At 37.7% G+C, this 18,438-nt stretch overlaps 2 long non-coding RNA genes across 2 annotated transcripts; one reads left to right on the plus strand and one right to left on the minus strand.

Moving 5' to 3' along the window:
* Positions 1–3,848: 3,848 nt before the first annotated feature.
* LOC133736494 (uncharacterized) lies at positions 3,849–5,181 on the plus strand. The gene is made up of 3 exons (XR_009859588.1): positions 3,849–4,601; positions 4,888–4,956; positions 5,061–5,181. It is a non-coding gene; the product is annotated as an uncharacterized LOC133736494 (long non-coding RNA).
* A 4,921-nt stretch (positions 5,182–10,102) lies between these two features.
* Positions 10,103–12,680, minus strand: LOC133740779 (uncharacterized). Its single transcript, XR_009861417.1, has 6 exons — positions 12,522–12,680; positions 12,168–12,364; positions 11,952–12,005; positions 11,344–11,398; positions 10,865–11,224; positions 10,103–10,686 (listed from the first exon to the last, which is right to left on the minus strand). It is a non-coding gene; the product is annotated as an uncharacterized LOC133740779 (long non-coding RNA).
* Positions 12,681–18,438: the final 5,758 nt, after the last annotated feature.

Below are 18,438 nucleotides of genomic sequence, written 5' to 3' on the forward strand. Positions count from 1 at the left end.
GTCGATCAAAAAGTGCTTCTTGACGACTTTGAACGAAAAAGAGTGGAGAATAAAAATCTCTTACAAGCAAACAACTGCAAGATAGTAAGATACCACAATAAACAAGACAATCTCACAATAAAGATCACAGTACTATGGAGTAACTAACAAAAGCATACAAACCCCACTTCCATCAGTCTTGACTCCAGATAAAACAGGACCACATAATTCCTCATAAAATATTGCGGCAGATGGAGCCCAATCAACTACTCATCGTTAAATTCATTTGGCCCACTCAACCCGTCCTTTCAAGTCGTTTATTTTTGTCAAGGATTTAATCAGTGTATGATTCATAAGTAGTAGTAGTCCCATGTACTTTGATTTCACATGTGCTTGATTTTCACTTTTTCAGGGATGCTATTCATACACTTTTGAGGGGGAAAAACAATCGATCCCTATGTCAAAAACTTCAATACTTCCTGCATCGCAAAATTTCCGGTCATTTCCCTCTTTGTGTTTTAACTCCATTTCAATGAACATATCCATTACTTTTCTCAAAAAAAAAAAAAAAAAAAAAGAACATATCCATTAAGAATTTTCAATAGGGTCCTTGACCCAAAGCACCAAAAAAAACAAAAATGATTCTACTTACCCAGCAACAGTTTTTTGTTCCCACCTACACAATATGACCATTTTACCCACAACACAATTATGGAATTACAGCTACTGCCACTATATCTCCTCTCCTCTCTCTCTCTCCCCGTCGCTCCACTCTTAGTCGACGACGTTCTCACCGGCGACGGCGACCGAAGCCTCCAAATCCAGATCGAGACTCCTCGCAGGCGACATCAAAGTTCTTCTGCAACCCGACTCTCTCTCTCTCATCCTTCTCAACCCGACGCCTCCGATTTCAATCGATAAGGCCCATCCTCGATTCCGAACCCGAAGACGATTTTGGTAACTGGCAATAGAGGAAGAGGATCCACGTCGCCGGAAGACGATTTTGGTGATCGGATGTCGATGCTACTCTGTCCCTGATTCGTCGTCAGGGTCAATGTCGTAGTTTGGGATTGGACAGCTCGGATGTCGTTTGGGACGGTTGGTCTATTCCCTCCGGTGCTCGACCCAGCTCTTCAGCGCTCGACTCAGACCGGTGGCAGAGGAGAATGATAAACCGGGTGCCTAGAGCTTTTCTCTGGGTGCCCAAATCAATTATTATTTTTTTTATTTTTTTTGGTAAAATGGGGCATGAGGCCCAGAATGAAAAAAAAATGAAAAAAAAAAAAAAAAACAGTTCTATTGGGGCAATAGAGGTCTGTTAAAGGTCTATTGCCCCCTAATAGACGTCTATTGGGGGACAATAGACATTTTGAATTGATGTAATCTTCTCGTTTTTTTTTCTTTAATCAAATTTTTATTGTCTAATTTTAGTAAGATTAGTTCCCATTTCAGTTATTGAAACGTCTATTGGGGGCAATAAACCTCTATTGCCCTTATATTGGGGTGTAATAGACGTCTATTACCCCCAATAGACGTCTATTAGGGGGCAATAGACTATTGGGGGCAATAGAGGTCTATTGGGGGCGATAAACCTTTCCAGCGACTTATGAGATCTCAGACAACATCTTTCGAGACCTCCGGCGAGAATTTCAGAAAAGTCTGGTGGGTGGCGGCTAGTGACCGGATTCCGGCGAAAGTTGACCGGAATCCGGCGATCGATGACCGGGCTCCAGCAAAGTCTCCTATGGTTTCTCTCTCTTCCATTTTTTTTTTCTCTCTCTCTCTCTAAATAACTAAGGGGTGAGGGTAAAATGGTCTAAAAAAAACAAAATTAATGGGGTATTAGGGAAAACTTCCTTAGATTGTTTTGGATAAGGGGGAATTAAAAAAACTTAATGGGGTAAGTGGGAAAAAAATCTCTCGAAATGAGGTAAATGGACAAAAACCCTTTTCAATAATAATCTTCTATTCCTACTACTAAATGAATAGTAAGATGAAGATTTAAACACACCAGTCAAAAATTAAAATGCACGATCCATTTCGATCATCTTTTCTCCCTCCAACTTGCGAGGTTGGATAAGTTTTTCATCAAAGAAGGTAAAAAGAAGAATTGAATCTTAATGGTAAAAAATGTTGATGCATTTGTTATTAAAAGAAAATGTTGATGTTGGGATAGTAGTTGATATGGTCCTTTTATTTATTTATTTTATCTGAAAATACTTCAATTGAAAACCCGAAAGGGAGAAGGCACAAACAAGTACATAAACCAAATACAACTGAAACATCTTGTAGGAATACCAGGCAAAACTACAACAAAGAAATAATGAAAACTTAGTGAGGACAAGGAAGCCCATCACTAGTTAAAACAGAGACAAGAGAGGTTGGGGGTATATTAACCCACACTTCTGTGCACAACCTCGATTTGGCTAGCTTTGCGGCTGCATTGGCAGCACGGTTAGCTTCATGGGAGATCCAATTCCAAGAGACATTGCTAAGAAGATGATGGATGTGATGAAACTCAATGAGAAAAGGGTAGATTCTCCAATTACCTTTCTCTATGTGATTTCCCAAATCTGAAATTAGCTCTTGTGAATCACTTTCCAAAATAATGTTGTCTAGGTTAAATTGCTTGACCAACTTCAAACCATCCACAAGAGCTATGGCTTCAACTTAAATAACAGATCCTGCAATACAAGATCTAGAGGAACCGGCTATGAATTTACCCCTTGCATCTCTAATAATCACACCTGATCCGGAGGAGGTGGTATTCTTACACTATGTCAATAACCTCATCAGACGACAGAGCTCAGACCACAGACAGGTTGGTTTCTGTAGTCTGATATATTTTAACGACAGACAGTGCAAAAACTGTTGTCTGAATACAGCAACATACCATACTAAGTTAGTTTTGAGAATTAAGTTTGTTTTCAAATAACAGTTATCTGTCGTCTTGTCAAAGGAGATAAATTGATTTAGATTTGTGTCGTAGCTGTTTTGTTTTTTTTTTTTTTGTGTTCAGACAACATCTATCTGTCGTCTCGTCAAAGGAGATAAATTGACTTTGGATTTTGTCTTAACTGTTTTTTTTTTTGGCGCAACGTGAAGGAATTTAGTTCCAAACTATTAAATGATTTCTCTCTCCTTGACAAATCTATCAAACTCAAAACTTTTCCTTTACCTTCGCTACACAATACTAGCTCTCAAAGCTGAAACCGGAGAACAACCTCACCCTCCAACTGATTCCAAATTTCTTGCCAAATCGAAAGTCCTCACCCTAATCATCAAAACTGAAAACCCAAAACAACCTAACCCTTCATCCCCCATCTCTTTTTGAGAAACACAGAAAACCTAATTCCACATCTGAGACTTTATTTCAAACCGTAGAGTGAAATCATCGAAGCCTTACTGCTCATTTCAATTTCATGGGTGTTAATCACTAGCTCTTTATCTATGCTGGTAAGCCCTTAGATTCAGTGTTCATTGATTTAGGGTTTTGTTCGATTGGGGATTTAGGGCTTTAATATGAAATTTCCTTTGAAATTTAGTTTGTTTTTGCTAGTTTATGTTCGAATTGGGGATGCGGGATCATCGAAATAGATTTAAGTGCTAGGGTTTTTTTGTTGAAGTCGAATTTAGTGTTATCTAGTCTATGGATTTGCTGCTGCGTTTGAAAAATTACTACCAAGAACTTTGTTTCTGAGTGGAGTTAGATTTCATGGTTTGTTTTTATTGTTTTTGTTCTGATGTGTCTCTCTTGACAAGGATTTTGGTGAATTAAGTGAATCTGGAAGTGGTGGATACAAGCTATGGTGTTTGGCTCTAAATTTTCGGTAAGTTCCATCATCATACCAAGTTTGTTTTGTAAATTGTTTTCCTTATTTCTCTGCTGGTCTGCAAATGAGCTATAATGAAATTATGACAGAGAGAGTGGGAGCTGCGCCATGGTCAATGGAAACCAGAAAAGAAAGAAGCAAGCAGAGTGACTCTATCCAGTTCAGGTATTATCAAATGAAGAAGAAGGTAACCCGAACTTGTTCTAATTATGAGTTTGTTTGGTTTCTTCACTATTAGGATATGAATTTTTCACTAATTCCTTGCTCATCGGTTTACAAAGTATTGTTCTTTACGACTTTATCATTCTCCAATTTGTCCTCACCAAAATAAGGTGTTTACACTCTCACAAATGTGAAAACAGGCAGCTTTCAGATATGGTTAATTATTCTCATAAAAGTTTTTTATTCTTTTTTATTAGGCTCTTCTTAAATGGTTTGCTTGGTCAGTCAATGCCATCTAACTTGGAGCTTGCTGGATCAGTCAATGCCAAAGTCAATGGAATCACAGTTGGGAATACGAAGCTTCACATTGAACAAGAATATATTCTCCTTTATCTTCACCAAGCTTTTAATATATTGGTTTCTTTGCATCAGTGAACTTCACCAATTACAAAGTAAGAGAAAAGTTTTGTCTTGCATATTGATCTGCTCGCATTGCCTTCTAGTTTAGATTGGAGCTTATGCAAGTTTCCTTTTTGGATCTGAAAGTTTTGTGATTTGGCGATATCCAAAGAAGCTGTGGGAGGGGAGGGGCTTGCTTTATTATATAGTCTGATCACTAATACAAAGGTAATGCATATATGGAATGGACTATGCTACATCTGTCATATTTTGTTTGGTTATATTGTCAAACTTAAATGTTTACATTTAAATGGATACTAAGTTTTCTGATCTTGGTGTTGGGTAATTTTGTCAAGATGAGGAAGTCAAAGGTATAAAATCATTTTTCTTTCCGTCGAATTGGTAATTAATATTGTCTAATTGAAATGGTCTTATAGTATTAAGGATATGAAATTTAGCTTCATTTTATATGCGTATAGCATATTCTTATATGTTATATTGTTTATTGTTTCAGACAATTGTCACGGGAGCAGGAGATGAAACACCTAGGTTTTGGAATGTGTTTCCTTCCCTTAAATCTCAGGTACAAGATTTAATAGATTATGACAAATTTTGATGAAAATTCAATATTGAAGTGATGCACATTAATTCTCCATATATATCTTGTTGATAAGATTTTTGTATTAGGTACATCTACCAATTACTCAGTGGCTCAAAGTGCTACTCAAAGATTGATAGAAGCTAAGTATTGACCAAAACAATTTTACAAGATTTTGCTTCTTCTATACATGGAAGTTAGCCTTGGACAACTGGAATTGGTTACTGCCTAGAGGATGGCATGCGGCTTCTGGTGCACGAATTTATCCCTCAAGGCAACTTGAACATGCATCTACATATAAGTGAGTAATGAATTTGCTTTACTAATTAGCCATTTGACCCTTTAAATGATGCAATACCCCCAAGTAATTTCCATGTTTTAGGGAACAACTCCCTCTCCTTCTTTGTAGCTGTTAGCCAAATAGCCACCCTCAAGTATAAGGGGTACAAGTAATAGTATAGGGATTTAAGAAAGGTTGTCGAACCCACGAGGATTGGATTCCTTTCACTAGCTAGGGTGTGAACCTAAGGAGAGCTAGAATATACAAATGTACAATCACAAACCTAAATTTACAAGGAAATCTAGGCTTATGGTGAGTATGTGCATTGTGGTGATAGTGAAATTGTTTTTGGTTTTTGAAGATAGTTTTGAATTGAAAACAATTAGCTCAAATGTAAACTAAATTACTCTAAACTAAAATAGTGATATAATGGATGAAGTTAGGGGTTGGATTGTCTACCACTAACCTCCCTTGCAAATATTGAAGTTCAAATACAAGTGATGCTATTCTAATTTCCCAATTACCCTCTTTGCATCCGGATAAGACTACAAAGGCTTAAACTCCTTTAATGTTATTAATTCCAACCGGATAAGTCTAGAATTAACTACCTAAGAACAATTCCTATTACCGGTTAAGTCTCAATTCATTGTTCCTAGATGCATAAAGCTTTGAGTTTAGATAATCATGCAAGCAAACCAATCCTAGATCTAGGTGATTTTAACTCACAACCTTCACATGCACATAGAGGATGCTATCATGCTATTAATGTTCAAGGTTAACTACTCCCTAAACATTTTTTCATGAGATGACAAACACAACACATTCAAAATAGTTAAGTTTGAATGAATGCATTCACTTCTTGAATTAGCATATGAAGATGAAAATCATAAATAACATCAAATGCAAATTAAAACATCAATTCATACAAGTTTGGCTAGGGCTTTCAACCCTAGCCCCAACAAAGTACTACTCACTCATAATTACATATACTAACTTCATAATCAAATTAAACACCAAAATATAATCTAGAGTAAAAGGGATAGAGTTGGCTTAGTGGTGTGTCGGATGGTCCCCAAGCTCACGTCTTGGTGGTGATGGTGGTGGTGGTGATTCCCTCTCCTTCTTGCTCTTGAAGATTTGATGATAAAAGATAGTGAAGCTTGTATTATGTATTGTGTGAATAGGTGGACTAGATGGAGAAAATGATGATAGAAAAGAGAGTGGAGAAATGATGTAGTAGTGATGGTGTTAATGGAGGTAGAGGATAAGAAATGGTGGTGGTGATGGAGGAGATAGAGTAGTATGGATAGTATGAATTTGGATTTTGGGAGGTGGAGATGGAGGTTTTGTGAAGGAGATGAAGAGAGAAAGAAGATGTAATGGATGAAGGAATTGGTCATTTTCTTCTTTGTTGTAGCCTCTATTTATAGGCTACCAAGCAAAACTATTTGGCTTTAAACAAATTATGATGGGTTAGGTTTAAGCATTTAAATACTAATGGAATTTGTTAGGTTTGAATATTTAAACACTAATGGAATTTGTTAGGTTTGAGTCACTTTCTACTCATTTTTCCTTCAATTAATTCTCCACCAAGAATTCAGATTTTGCCCGTGACTTCTTCATATGAAATGATCCACCATGAGTATAGATCATTGTGTCAAATTTTCAGAATTTATTTCCATGCCATTGGGCCGAAATCGCTGCTGGACTCCTTACAGGTCCAGTTTTCCAGTTTTGCTTCTGCATAAAATTGGGCTGACTGTTTGAAGGCCTTCCACTTCTATTTGGCTCTTGCACTCTTCATAAGAAATGTTTCTTAGGATGTCTAGAATGGATCTGGAAGGTTTCAGCTCATTTGAAGTTCATTTGGTCAGGTGGTCGCTCCTTCTTCCTTGCTTGGCTTGGTTTCTCCTAGCCGGAGTAGGAAAATGTGTAAAGTTGACATTTTTAGTGCATTTCCATTTTTCTCCATCATTTTCTAGCATGATAAGGAAAACATAATAAATATATATAAATAAACACAAAGGTTAAGCAAAAGTACAAGATTAGGGAAATAATGAAATTGGATTAGTCAACATTAAATTTGGACTTTAGAACAAGTAATTTCCATGTTTTAGGAGACAAATATGTATATGAATTATGATCCAACAAATACCCCCAAACTTGAACTTTGCTTGTCCTCAAGCAAACTAACCCAAATCCGACACTACAACAACTACCTAATCCTTCCAACAATTTCCTCAAATAACACAATATAGATAGGGCATGAAAATCAAGTTAGGTTTTAAACTTCATGGATCATGGATCAAATGCTTGCGTTTTGAAATGTGTAGCATGTCTCTAATTTGTCATTTCAACATACCAAAATTGAGAATGCATGTCAAACCATGTTAACCATAAACTCACAAGTTATTAACTCTATTTTTCACACAAGTGTTTATGGGTTAACTAATCTACACTCAAAACAATCTCATGCAATACCGCCATATGCTTGCTCTTCAATCTTATCTCCACTTATCAACAAAATCACATCTTGGATGAAAAAGGGCTTTTATTGGATGTAATGAGGCTCACGGTGAGGGGTTAAAGAAATGAAATGGAATGGAATAACAATTTTCAAGCAACTTAATAAGCAACAATCCTTTTGAGATTAAGAACTTAAGAACTAAAGATGCTCAAAAGTTCCACTTTCTCACCACTCCCCCAAACTTAAACAAAAACTAATTATTGAATTGAAATGCTTTTGAGATTTTTTTTTTTTTTTTTTTTTTATACTACTTTTTTGTTTTTTTTTTTTTCTTTCACTAATATTGAGTAAAATTGCAAAACAAAGAATACCCCCACACTTATTCTTTTCCGAGTACCCCCAAACTTGTTTATTTTAGCATCATGACACAAATAATCTCGTATTGCTCATTAAGAAAACTTGAAAGGGTAAGGCAAGTGTTTAAGTTAAGGGTAAACATTTATGGTGTGAAGAATTGAAAGGCTAACATAAAGGTTCAAATGGCAATCTAAGGATATTCAATCTTTTTGGGACATACTCATTTGGCCATGGTGGATTCCTAATTGCCTAAATCATTTTCAAGATGTAAAATTGAGACAAAGAGTTTCGAAAGATATAAAGCAAGTTCTAGAGATGCAAAGCAAATGAGATGTTCACTCATGAAGAAATTAGTGCTTAGAATTATGCATGCACTTCAATTAAGCTCAAATCTCACTATATGGCATGTAATAGCTCCCACAAGTCTCACTATGCTTCTCTAGCTCAATATATTGATATGACAAATATGGATATAAATGAAATCAAACACTTGATCCATAATGGTTTATTTTGAAAAATAAAGCTCATAAGACCCAACCATTCTTTCTAGCCCACATTTATATTAAGCTCAAGTTCATCATTGGTGTTGGAAGGAACCTAGAATAAACACAAAAATTACTAGAAAAACTATTTTTTTTTTTTTTTTAAATATTAAACACTAACACAAATTCCCCCCACACTTAAATCTAACATTGTCCTCAATGTTAAAATGATGCTCTTAAAAGCTCTTCAACGAAACATTCAAGCATGGATGGAGTAAAACTAAACAACTTTACATAATTACTAAAACAAAACAAGTAAACACAAACTAAATGCAAGAGTTTAGAAAAGCTCCCCTTTGAAGACCATAATACTCTCTACAAGTCACCAACAAACAAAGCGTCAAAGCCTTGCAATCCAAGCTCATGAACTTTGGTGTTGCTTCAAAAATGACATATATCCTTCTTCATCATCATCTCTTATTCAAAAACTTTTTATTTATGCTTGGCTACCTCCAAGTAGGGCTTTGTTTTTTAGGACTTCTAGCCGGTCCTTAGAAGTTACCACCACTTGTTAGGGAGGATACTTCTTGTGCAAGACCACCGTACTATTTGGAGCCAAAGGACTTCTTGATTTGTCATAGAGGCAAGAACAAAAGCAACCCATGAATTCTCCAATGTTTGACCAAAGGAGTGGCTTTCTTCTAGTCTTCCTCTTCTTTGCAATGGATCTTCCAAGTATCCTTCTTGACTCCTTCTTCAAAGTTGATGTGGACTTGATACTTGGAGAAGGAGTAGGTGGTAGAGGTATGTGAGAGTGAGGCGGAAGGTTGTGAACAAGTGTACGACTTCCTTTCCAATCCTTCACTTCATCATAGAAGCATTGATCACTATATGGTGGATTGAGAGGTAGAAGTACCTTGATCTCAATACTCTCATTATGAACATGAGTGCTCAATGTTCTATTTTGCTCCTTGGGAATTTCTTGATGGTGCTCCTTGGATGGTGGAGGAAGGAAAATTCTTGATTCTTCAACTTCTTCTTCATGACAAGGCATGAAAGGACTTTCTTCATCTTGGAGAGTCTTGACCTCATTGGTGGAGGGATCATGGTGCATGACTTCAATTGCTGCATATTTCTCCTCAAAATGCTCATCATCTTCTTCAAGATTATCTTTAACAACAAGCCCCCTTGCTTTCCAAAATTGCACAAAACCATCAATGTTTTGCTTCATTTCTTCTTTGCTCATTTGACGGCTCCCATAACCAAGTGGTTTTTCTTGTATATCTACATCATCATCTTGAACTTGAATAGAGAACTCTTGCTCATGATGCTCAATATACAATTCTTCGTTTGAGGTTGACTCCACTTGATCAAGGAAAATTTGTGGCTCTAGCAAGGTGGTAGATGATTGCTCTAATGCATAATGAAGTTTGAGTTGATCAATCTCTTCATCCATTCTTGCATTGGAAGCTTTCATCTCGGCAATGGCTTCTTGAAGTAGAGATCTTAGAGATTCATCTTTTCCTTCTTCTTGAGGACACACTACTAGAAAATTGGCCAAAGGACACCCTCCAATAAGGGTGCTCATTACTCACAAAAGCCACCAAAATCTTCATTAGCCACTATGCAGCCACCCAAACCTTGACAGTGCTCTTTGCCCCAGTTTCCTTTGGAACATAGGGCACCAATACATTATCGGTGGGCTATTTTTAACCAAACTGACATGTGTGTCACATCACTCTCTCATATTACTTTTGTCAGGTGCCACATCATCTTTTACACCATTATATCTTTAATTGGCAACTCTTACATCAGTGGGAAACATCCCCCAAATTTAAAAAAAAAAAATTGGTGCCATTTTTAATTGGCACCAAACTGGAGCTTTTGTTTTACTTTTTTTTCCCCCTTTTTTCTTCCTGGTCATCAGTCTTGTATCCACAATATATACATGGTAATACACACTACTGATAATAATAAATTAGACAATCAGATACATTTAATGGTACCGAGTATACTAAACATCTGAAATTAAATCATACGTCATAGAGTACTAGCACTTTCCGCTTTGTAGTGATCCTCTTTAGTCTTTAGTTCTGTCCAACTTTTGAAGTCCAGCTTTTTAAGTCCGCCTGTAAATGTGGACAAACACAACACAACTACAGGTCTGTCACCATTTGTTTACATACTAAACCATAATCTTGAAAAAAAAAAAACAAAATGTCAGTCTAACGAGCAAAGTGCCCCAATTAGAAAAGCATAATAACTCATGTTAAGGAAGCCACCCCATGTAGAAAAACATAATAATACCTGCAAGTGCAACCCTTCAAAGCAAATGAGAAGTGAATTGGTACCTACAGTTCAACAAAAGTTAATTAATATTAAGCCAATAAAAGTAATAAACAAGAGGAATGAGAGTCAATCTGATGAAAGCATTAACAAGAGTGTACAAGTACAATAAGTAATCTTTTAAAATTACTTGCAACATTGTCAGAACACAGAACCACAGGCACATATTGCAACTAAAGCATTCAAGAACACAACTTATGAAGAAATTCAAAGTAGAATAAAGGAAACTGCAAAAACACCACTGACTACTTACAGATTCATTGTGACCCGTCAAAGAATGCATCAAGGTACCATCAGAAGCATTTCGTACACATTCTACAGCTAAAAGGGCACCATAAAGAAGAAAACATAAAATAAACACAATAAGTGCAAATTTTACACCATCGTAAGAAAAAAAAAAAGGCAACGACGGATGAAACAATAATCCATAGCTATATTACCCTTCAACCAGAATGAACACTCTTTCAGTGAGAGTTGAACTGTAAACTAAGGCACCTGTCACATGAACAACAATAGAAGGCAAATCTGTCAGAAGGAACAATACTTGTTAGCTTTCTGCATATCCACAAAAATAGATCAAAAAGAGAGTTGTGATCTCAATAAAAATGTAAATCTGATAAATACACCACTGCAAAATTTTATAAAGAACAAACTTCACAATGTAAAACACTCCAAAAAGAATTTGAAGGAGATGATATTTTTAAAAAATACATAGCCAAATTACGAACTATAGGAACAAATTTAACCCAAATGATAATCAGACAATTTCAGCTCGAATAATAGGAAGAAACAGGGGAATCCTAAAATGTTTGTAGACATAGTGGCATTGAAACCAACTCCCACTGAACATATATTACAGTCCTAGATATATCCATGGCTAACCATCATAATGCCCAAGGTACAAAAAATTGCTAAAAATTTGAGAAATTAGTGACTTCAAATTGGCTCCTATTGCTGGACCCTTTAACACTCTATATTCTAAAACTCTAATCAACACTTAGACGAAATTTAGAGGTTGAACTAAATATATAATATTTTGGCAGCATACCTCTTCAAATATGACTCATAAAACTTTTGAGGCAGTGGCTCCAAACTGCAGTTCCTGCAATGCAAAAACATTGAACTCATGTTTTATATTCTCATGCCTAATTGGCTCTATTCTAGCATGAGTTACAAATACCGGAAAGTACAAGACCAAAACCATACCATAAGAACCATAATATCATACAATTCCAGCTAATCCGAGACCAGAAAGCAAAACTACCTGAATATTTTGGCTTTCGGCCATCTTCACCTCACCGCAGTATCATAATAAGACATCCTCAACATATAGTCCACAAGGATCCTGTTCAACCTCACATTGTTCCATTCTGACAAATTCTCCACATCTGCTCATTCTAAATGGTCCAGCCTCGCCCGGCACCTCTGCACCTGTAAGTGCTCAGGCTTGCTCCCCTCTTCCTGCTTCAACATCAATCACCACACAAAATCTCAATCACAATTTCGCAATATAATCAGAATAACTACTTATTATGCCTAACATTCAAAATTGTCAGCTCGAATTTCGACGATTCAATACTCCAGATCACTCTAATTCTTTGAATTGTGATTCGTTTACCTTTCGTTTGAGGCCTTGGAGCCTGGAGACGAGGGAATTGAGGTGACTGACGGCGTCGTTGATGACGGCGGACATCTCCTTCTCGGTGATGCGGTGGTTGGCACGGATCGTCTTCTTGTAGTGCTCGAAGGGGACTCAGAGGAACTGGTGCTCGAGCTTCGAGGACGGCGGGGTGCGGTGGCTGGGCTTGGTCTTGGGCTCGGGGAGGCGGAGGCGGAGGCGGAGGTGCCGTTGGGGAGGGAGTCCATCTCCATCGGAGAAAGGGATAGAGAGAGTGAGAAGAAGAGGACAGAGGAACACCGGAGAAGAAGATAGTAGTTTGTTGGGAATTCGCTTCGGCGCGTGGGATGAATGGAGGTAAGGGGACTTCCAAGAAGTGACACGACCATATGGGTTTTGTAGATCGGCTTACCCTCCAGCCATTGGCGTAGGCGGTGTCGCAATATTATCTAAGGTGATAGTGGATCCGGTATCCATAGATTTTCAGATCAAGGAAGAAATGGTGACGATGAGGGAGGGGAAGGAAGCAATTATTTGAGTTTTCAAAGCTCTTTCCAAAGACCCACGTCAAACTTCAGTCCTTTTGGCTGACATTGGGGTCGTAATGGTAAATACTTGCAACAGAAACGTATGCCAATTATCCATTTTTTACTATTTATTATATCCAAATTGTATCAAAAATCCCCAAAACTAAATTATTATATTGAAAAAATATATATTGGCACTGATGGTGGGTGGCATTTTCATATCAATACACCGATAATCTCAACGGTGTCAAACCATTATGTAAAAGATACCAACCCAAATCGGTGTGCCCAGGTCGGTGCCCTTTGGCCTGTTTTCTAGTAGTGACATGCTTGGGATGCCATAGTCTCTTGATGCATGCTCATTTCATAGTCATACTTTTGCATGAACTCCGGGTACTCAAATCTCAAGACACAATCAAGAGGTGAGTGTTGTGGAGATCCACACAAAGCACAAATATGGTTAAAAGACATGTGACTTTGGGTGTAAGGCTCCCATTGTTGATAAAGTTCACCATTATAGCTTTGTTGCTCAAACTCTCTTGGATCATTCCATCCTTGGTTCCATCCATCCATAGCTTCAAGAAATTATATGTGTACCTATAAGTTCCCAAAGGATTAGTAACTAGAAATAAAATAAAATAAAATAAAAGGAATATACAAAAATTGAAAATTGCGACTAATTTTTTTTTTTTTTTTTTTCACTAAGTAAAGAGAAGAGGAATCCGATCTTTGGGTGTTGCCTATCGCAAAACAGTTCGGTAATTCCTTTCAATGCGACCAGGTAAGGAGGGAAAAGATTTTGGTGGAGCAATGCTCACTTTTCAACCTTTCGGTTACCTTTCTCTTATTCGATCCTTGCCTAGACATCGCATTAATTGGGTAAGCCTACTTCTGTTGAGTGAGTAAGCTCGACGTTACAAAGATAAAATTCTTAATCTAATTTACTGTAATTAATATTTTATTTATTTATTATTATTATTATTATTTTTTTTTTTTTTTTTTACAAATTTCTACCAACTTCTAATCCAAAAGAAATAAATCTAACTATCAAATATTTAATTTTGCAACTAAAAGATGAAATTGCAATAAGTAATAAGCAAATAGCAACTAGCAAATAGGCAAGATTAATTCTTTTTTTATTTTCAACATGCTCACAATTTATCTTTTTCTTACCACAATTTACTAATTTACTTACCCAAAGTACTTACCACAATTTCGAAAATAAGGTAACTACCACAAAAACTAACAAAACAAAGAAAATAAGAACACAAGTTGAAACACAAGAAAAGAAAATTTTCTAGCTTCCCCAAAGGCAAACCGAGCTAGGAATCGGATTTTACACCAATCCCCGGCAACGGCGCCAAAAACTTGTTAGCCAAATAGCCACCCTCAAGTATAAGGGGTACAAGTAATAGTATAGGGATTTAAGAAAGGTTGTCGAACCCACGAGGATTGGATTCCTTTCACTAGAAAGGTTGATGATAAAAGATAGTGAAGCTTGTATTATGTATTGTGTGAATAGGTGGACTAGATGGAGAAAATGATGATAGAAAAGGGAGTGGAGAAATGATGTAGTAGTGATGGTGTTAATGGAGGTAGAGGATAAGAAATGGTGGTGGTGATGGAGGAGATAGAGTAGTATGGATAGTATGAGTTTGGATTTTGGGAGGTGGAGATGAAGGTTTTGTAAAGGAGATGAAGAGAGAAAGAAGATGTAATGGATGAAGGAATTGGTCATTTTCTTCTTTGTTGTAGCCTCTATTTATAGGCTACCAAGCAATCGCTGCTGGACTCCTTACAGGTCCAGTTTTCCAGTTTTGCTTCTGCATAAAATTAGGCTGACTGTTTGAAGGCCTTCCACTTCTATTTGGCTCTTGCACTCTTCATAAGAAAAGTTTCTTAGGATGTTTAGAATGGATCTGGAAGGTTTCAGCTCATTTGAAGTTCATTTGGTCAGGTGGTCGCTCCTTCTTCCTTGCTTGGCTTGGTTTCTCCTAGCCGAAGTAGGAAAATGTGTAAAGTTGACATTTTTAGTGCATTTCCATTTTTCTCCATCATTTTCTAGCATGATAAGGAAAACATAATAAATATATATAAATAAACATAAGGTTAAGCAAAAGTACAAGATTAGGGAAATAATGAAATTGGATTAGTCAACATTAAATTTGGACTTTAGAACAAGTAATTTCCATGTTTTAGGAGACAAATATGTATATGAATTATGATCCAACAAATACCGTGCTCCGTTGATAAGGAAATGGAGTTCCTCTATAGGGAGTATATTGCCTTTAGGGACTTATATATCTTGTTACTGCAGGGACTTCCTCGATTTCCACTACTTCCATGGAACGTCTGTATGAAGTAGAGATGATGCGTAGTCTGCAGAAAACAAGTTGTGAAGTCTTTGACTAAGGCAGTAGATACACTACCTGATTACTCATGGGACAAGTACACCCTTCATGAAGGACCTTTTGAGGAGGTTGGAGCAACTGTGCTTAAACTTTTATCAATGGAGTAGATTAGTTGATATATACTACTGTTAACAGACTATATTTCATGGTTTGAGTATGACTTTTTCATCATTGGGATATATGATAATAGGGCTAAATACTGTTTAGTACCCTGTGGTTTTGGTCGAACATCAATTCAGTCCCTCGACTTTAAATTTCATCAAAAACACCCCCGTACTATCATTTTTCTCATCCAATAGGTCCTTCCGACTCAATTCCGTCAATTTCAGACGTTAAGTGCTGACATGGCATTTCCAACTCATCAAAAGTGGGGCCCACACCGAAGTAAAATTCCCAAACTGACCCTGGCCAACCAAATATGGAAAAATTCAAAATAAATTTCAGATTTTGAGGTTGGGGAGACTCGAACCCCTCCCAACGCACATGCATATAAAAGCCCCAACCACCGGACCACTTGCATGGTATTGGTATATTGCAAACAAAAATAATATATATAGCTGTATAATTGTTTTAAAAACAATTATACATATATATTATTTTTGAGGAGGAGACGAACTTAAACACAGCCTCCAATGGCAGCAACCACCACCGCCAAGACTTCGGCTTCAACTCCCAAACTCAAGAGCTTCGCCCCAGTCCTCCTGCTCCTCCTCATCCTCGTCTTATCAACCATCTCCGGCAGATCTACTAATCGGATCCGGTTGGTTAAGAATCAGATCCCCAGCTGCTGCGACATGTCGTCGGAAGCGCAGTGCTCCCAAAACCCCAAGTGCCGGCGGTGCCGCAGCGAGTCCCTGGACGACATGTGCTTCCCCCAAGTCCGAGGCTCTGCGATTGCCCCCTCAGGCCTTCACTTGCAAATTGATCCGATTCAGCCAAAAATTTTGAGCTACTATGATTGCATTTGAGTTTGTTTACTGAGTTGTTGTTCAAATCTTTTCGCTTTACTCGGAATCAACTAGTATGCGTTGTTGTTTGTTCATTAAGGAGGGAAATGAGGAGGAGGAGCTGGAGCTGAATCTGGGGTTGTCTTTGGGAGGAAGATTCGGAGTGGACAAGAGTGAGAAAAGCAAGCTAGTCCGATCTTCCTCGATTGCGTTGACTATGCCATTTTGTAGGGAAGAGAACGATGACTCGGCGGCGAAGGCGGCGTCGTACTCGGGGCTGATGAGGGCGTCATCACTTCCGACGGAGACGGAGGAGGAGTGGAGGAAGAGGAAGGAGTTGCAGACGCTGCGGCGGTTGGCGGCGAAGCGGAGGAGGTCAGACAAGCAGAGGAACAACAGCAGCAGCAAGGAGGAAGAGCTGGCATTAACTAGTTCTTCATGAATTCTTGGATTGGAATCTAGTTCTTAGGCATTAACTAGTTTGATTGGTTAGGTGGCTTCATATTTTCATTTATTCTGGAGTACTAGAACAGGTGCTTAATTTAGAAGATGACTTCTTGGGTTTCCCACATGGTCTCCTCTTTTGACACAGGCTTGACGATGACAAACTGTTTTTAAAACAATTATACAGCTATATATATTATTTTTGTTTACAATATATCAATACCATGCAAGTGGTCCGGTGGTTGGGGCTTTCATTTGCATGTGTGTTGGGAGGGGTTCGAGTCTCCCCAACCTCAAAATCTGAAATTTATTTTGGATTTTTCCATATTTGGTTGGCCAGGGTCAGTTTGGGAACTTCACTTCTGTGTGGGCCCCACTTTTGATGAGTTGGAAATGTCATGTCAGCACTTTACGTCTGAAATTGACGGAATTGAGTTTGAGGGACCTATTGGACGAGGAGAAATTCTTAGGTAGGGCACCCCCACCACGTCACATTTACGACCATCCATTCGTAGCCTGACACGTGTGATTTTTTTTCCACGCCAGATTGCTGCGAAAAGGGCTCCAAACTTTCGATCAAATTTCAAAGTCCCGCTAAGAGTTTTGCCTAAATTAGAATTCCTCGATATAGTTGAATCTGGGAACAACAAACGAGGCCTCTGTTCTTGTTCTGCTTGCTGCCGCGTCCAATTGACTCTATCAACTTCTTCTTCTGCCTTCACGCTCTCCATCAAATCGAGATCTCCGAACGAAATAGATCGCATGAGTTTTGCCTAAATTAGAATTCCTTGATATAGTTGAATCTAGGAACAACAAACGAGGCCTCTGTTCTCTCACCCAATTCATCATCCTTTCCATTCCATTCCAGATTCACCAAAATAAACACAGCTCGACCTGTTAGTTCATTCTCATCGGTAAACTATTCTCTTTTTAATTCTTGTTGAATTTCCGTACTTCTTGTCTTCGTTAGTCTTTTCTTTCTTGTGACTATTTCGTGTGAATGGGGTGGAGAGGAGATGGGTAGGATTTAGTCAGGATTCTGGAAATTGTGAGGTTTTGGAGGTGGGTTTTATTGGAATTGAACTCATTTTGAGGTTTGAGAGGTGGTTTTGGTTGGGTTTCAATCTGGGCATTTCAATTTTTTTGCCATGGAAGTGGTGCAGAGGCAAGCTGCGTGGAGTAGAGTTCCTTATAAACCAATCTTCATGCAATATAGAGAAGTCTTCTCTTCAACTTCCTAGGCGTAGTGATCATTGCTTAAGATTGTTAATAAAAAGAGTTTGCCTTTTACGTTCAGTGAGCTAAAAAAAAAAAATTGCTTTCAACTTTATATGTTACTCGACCGGATGAGGCTATAATTGTTTCTTACATTGTATATTTGTTGTTTGACAGAGTTCAATTGGCTTGTAAAGGAATGGAGGAAACTATTGGAGACGAAGAAGAACCCAAAGTGGGAATGCAAGTACACTCTGATGATGAGGCTTACAATTTATATAACACCTATGCTTTGAGGAAGGGTTTCAGTGTTCGTAAAAGACATATTCGAAGAGATGCATGAAATAAAATCCGCCAACGAGAATTTCTATGT

Source organism: Rosa rugosa, chromosome 3, assembly GCF_958449725.1.
Source record: "Rosa rugosa chromosome 3, drRosRugo1.1, whole genome shotgun sequence".
In the NCBI taxonomy this organism is placed as follows: Eukaryota; Viridiplantae; Streptophyta; class Magnoliopsida; order Rosales; family Rosaceae; genus Rosa; species Rosa rugosa.